Source organism: Penaeus japonicus, unplaced genomic scaffold (assembly GCF_977035675.1).
Source record: "Penaeus japonicus unplaced genomic scaffold, GWHDUDI00000001_assembly GWHDUDI00000017, whole genome shotgun sequence".
NCBI classification, from domain to species: domain Eukaryota; kingdom Metazoa; phylum Arthropoda; class Malacostraca; order Decapoda; family Penaeidae; genus Penaeus; species Penaeus japonicus.
In genome coordinates, this window is record NW_028234419.1 from 26,456,467 (window position 1) to 26,460,914 (window position 4,448).

Genomic DNA, 4,448 nt, shown 5'->3' on the forward strand with positions numbered 1-4,448 from the left:
AGCAAGGGAAGAAGAATGAGAGGAAAGCAAGGGAAGAAGAATGAGAGGGAAAGCAAGGGAAGAAGAATGAGAGGGAAAGCAAGGGAAGAAGAATGAGAGGGAAAGCAAGGGAAGAAGAATGAGAGGGAAAGCAAGGGAAGAAGAATGAGAGGGAAAGCAAGGGAAGAAGAATGAGAGGGAAAGAAAGGGAAGAAGAATGAGAGGGAAAGAAAGGGAAGAAGAATGAGAGGGAAAGCAAGGGAACAAGAATGAGAGGGAAAGAAAGGGAAGAAGAATGAGAGGGAAAGCAAGGGAAGAAGAATGAGAGGGAAAGCAAGGGAAGAAGAATGAGAGGGAAAGCAAGGGAAGAAGAATGAGAGGGAAAGCAAGGGAAGAAGAATGAGAGGGAAAGCAAGGGAAGAAGAATGAGAGGGAAAGCAAGGGAAGAAGAATGAGAGGGAAAGCAAGGGAAGAAGAATGAGAGGGAAAGAAAGGGAAGAAGAATGAGAGGGAAAGAAAGGGAAGAAGAATGAAAGGGAAAGCAAGGGAAGGAGAATGAGAGCGAAAGAAAGGGAAGATAGGAATGCGGGGCTGCTCTTCGAAAGGGCGAGAGGGCCTGCAGTAGTTTAGTTAAAACAAGCGTTAGTAACTAACCACTGCAAAGTGATCGAATAGTGTATCTTCGAACAAATGACTGCAAGCACAATCACTGCGAGCCGTAATTTAGGAAGATAAAAGAATCAAGTGATGTTGAGGCAATGGCGCTTAGATTGAGAACAAAGACAGAGATCGCACACTGGTATACAGTACCTGGTTGCCCGGCCGAGGTCACGCGGGTAAGGCCTGAGATGCTGTACACGTGGTACAAGCTGCAGCCGCACTTTACTTTAAAACGCTAAATCACATATACCTTTTTTCAAGCAGATTCCAATGATCTGATACTTTGTGTAGAATCCAAGAAAGGAAAGTGACGATTGGTTGACATTTAGTTAAATTTCGGCTGACACGAAAATATGTTAATCGATATGGATAGTCAACCCTTATTGATCATATATGCAATTATTTTAGGAATGACGTTTGAGAGTTAATCATGAAATGGAAATTTAATCGCCTGACCTGACAAACATGGAGTGAAGGGAACAGGAGAGTGCAATAGGTTCATACGATTATGAAATACCTGTGTTTACAAATGCAGCTTGGCATTTTGAGGGGGCTTCCCTCCATCCGTTGCCCTGTGGGTATACGTGCCATGGCTTTCGTACGTGTCGTTGTTGATGTTGTGATCTCAATTTTGCAAGATCTCGTAAACATCTCTCGGAGGAATTTGAACAAGTTTTACCACCCACTGCAATCACTACGAGTAATGTTAGTTTCAGCAGAGCGGCAGATAATGCTACTGAACTTCGTCAAAAAGAATTCGCACTCGAAGACTGTCCAGGATGACAGCGTTAAAAGATGAGTCTGATATTCTTTGTTGTAGTAGCTGCTTTTACGACAAGTATCCAAGCCTCTTATCTAAACTGAATCATACTGAAGTCAAGGAGTATGGAACGAGTGCAATATATATATTTTTTTCTCTCCTGTATTCTTATTTTTCTGGAATATTTACAATTATTCTAGTGACGACTATCATATTGACAAATGTAATGGTGGTACTGCAACAACTATTGATAGTACCGCATTTACAGTAATAATCAAATGTTTTAATAGTGATGGTAACAATAACTGATAATAAATCCCATTATTATTATAATACTAATAAATGCATTCTCTTATTTGCAAATAGAAGTAGGACCTTAGAGAAAAGACTTAAAACTGCATAAAGATCGTTCTGTAATCAAGCCCGGCTAGCTCAGTCGGTAGAGCACGAGACTCTTTAATCTCGGGTCGTGGGTTCGAGCCCCACGATGGGCGCTCTCCTTTAGTACCCCAATTGGGTATTTGGCCAGTCGCTCATCTCACCTGCACACACCTGTTTGGCCCGGGAAGATATTTGGACCAGTGGCCCAACATCTGAATTGCTGAGTTTGTCCAGGGACGTACAAATGTTTGCGGATAGGGAAGGGGTGGCCATATTCAAATTCAGGACTAAAAGTGTATAACGTGTTTCTCTTCTACAAAATTTGTTTTTTACTCTCGTCCATCGCTCTTGTGATTCCATCCATAACACTTATCCTATGGCTCTCTTTCTCACCCATGGACGACAGTAAGACATTTTTTTTCTCTCATGGTTTTGTCCTGCGAACCTTGCGTTTTTCTGGTTTCGTTTGCACCACCTTTCGCTCTGGCTGTTCGACCCCGTCTTCCCGCGGCGAATGATGATAGAATCTTAACCATTGCGTGCCCTAATATATCTTTTACCAGACAACCATCGGATCGAGGTCCATATATATGATATATATATTATATATATATGTAATATAATATATATAATATATAACTCGCATTCCAGTTTCTGCTATCCTGTTTGTTATAGATTTATACTATTTTGCTATCCCCTATTCCCTCCGCCTGACTCTGTGCTCGTCTCCAGTTGTTTTCACCGTCTCTAGCTCTCTTTGATTTTTTTCACTTCCATTTCCCTCTTTTGATTTTTTAAATTTCTAACCCTATCTTGCTCTCTCATAGTGTTATTAATTTTGCATCTTTGCTACAGCTAATTTTTGAAGTATACAAAAATTCAGCCAGCACGTATGGAGGGATCTGTTTAACCTTATCAGAGGGATTTGACTTGGGTATATTTTCCCCTATCCATCTACTTTATTGTACTAACCTCTTAACTAAATATCCTTCTGTATAAGGCGAATTAGAAAAAAAGAAAATTATATATATATATAAAGAACTGTTGGTGCAAGAACGACCAGCTTTTTACCCATCTTTCTCTAGGGGATAACAGGTGCTTGCGGATAGTAAATGGCCGGCCCAAATTTAGATCTGGAGGACTAAATAGAGCGCCCAACGTGGGGCTCGAACCCACGACCCCGAGATTAAGAGTCTCGTGCTCTACCGACTGAGCTAGCCGGGCTTATTAACACATTATATGCGCAAGCAATAGCATTGCAATGGACGTAGTTACCCTCTATGCTATCAAGAGAAAGTACCAGAGTCCCCGACTGTTTTACTACACAGCACACACCTATGAGCCACCTATTTCACACGCTGAAACTGAGATATTTCTCTTTGCAATATATCTTATTTATGTATTCATTTATTTATATCCTGCTTTTCAAATCTTAGCAGTCATGGAGTCCTGGCCTCTGGGCGGTCCCTTATCATGATTTTCTACACTACGTTTGGAGAGTTAGACCTTATATAATGTCATAAACGGAATAGGTTGCTATGTATGCTATTTTTTTAATCATCACACAATAACTGTTAATCTCCACCTGGGAAAAAGGTATGAGAGGGAGTGGACTGGACGGGATAATAAAGATCTGTACACTTGGTGTGGTGAGGGGCGAGTACCGGTTGTGCACTTAGAAGGGTGTGGTTATGTTTATTAATAGGATAACACAACTCATCGTATTTGCATTATTTCCATTTGTCGTTTCTTTTCTTACTTTGGTGTCATAATTTCCATCATCATTATTTATGGCCCAGTCGCACACGAAAGAACGCGACGGAGCAAAGTCGTGAGTAGGCGATCGGCGAGATTTTGGCGCCAATATATATCCGTCAATATTTCCACGCAAACCATTACCAACAAAACGATATGATCACACCCGGTGTAAAACGCCCTCTATAAAACTGCCTTCGAGAAGCCTTTTTCCAAGAGTGCTTGGTCACATATAGAAGGATAGTTTGTTATTGACAATGCAACTGAAGCAAAGTCATGCGGTGTAGAGTGATATACTTGGGTCGAGTCTCTTTGATAAGGTCAAGCGATTTGTGTCAAGAAGAGAGGGTATGAGAGTGGATGGAGATTGCAAGAAAAAGCCAGAGAGTAAAGGCATAATAGGCTTGACGAAAAAATAAATCGAAGGAAGATGAAAGTAAATGAAGAAAAGATGAAGAGAAAAAAAAGGGAAAGTAGAAGAAAAGAAACATGAGAGTGAGGGGAAAAAGAAGGGGAAGAGGAAAAGAGAGAGGGAATGATAGAGAAAGCGGGATACACAGATGCATAAGAGAGATAATGCTGGGCTGCTCTTCGAAAGGACGAGAGGGCCTGCCTTTCAGTAGCAGTCCCTGGTTTGCCCGGCCGAGGTCATGCAGGTATGGCTTTAGATGCTGTACATCTGGTACAAGCTGCAGCCGTACTTTACTTTAAAACACTAAATCCCATATACATATACTTTGTGTGGAATCCAAAAAAGGAAAGTGACGATTGGTTGACATTTAGTTAAATTTCGGCTGACACAAAAATATTTTAATCGATATGGATAGTCAACCCTTATTGATCATAAATGCAATTATTTTAAGAATGACGTGTGAGGGTTAGTCATGAAATGGAAATTTAATCATATCACCAT

The 4,448-nt window shown here is 40.8% G+C and overlaps 1 protein-coding gene and 1 non-coding gene across 7 annotated transcripts in view; one reads left to right on the forward strand and one right to left on the reverse strand.

The window, feature by feature from the left end:
* LOC122243055 (uncharacterized) overlaps positions 1-4,448 on the forward strand; it is a 426,227-nt gene that overhangs the window by 193,241 nt on the left and 228,538 nt on the right. The window lies entirely within an intron of this gene.
* Positions 2,932-3,004, reverse strand: TRNAK-CUU (transfer RNA lysine (anticodon CUU)). Its single transcript has one exon. It is a non-coding gene; the product is annotated as a tRNA-Lys (tRNA).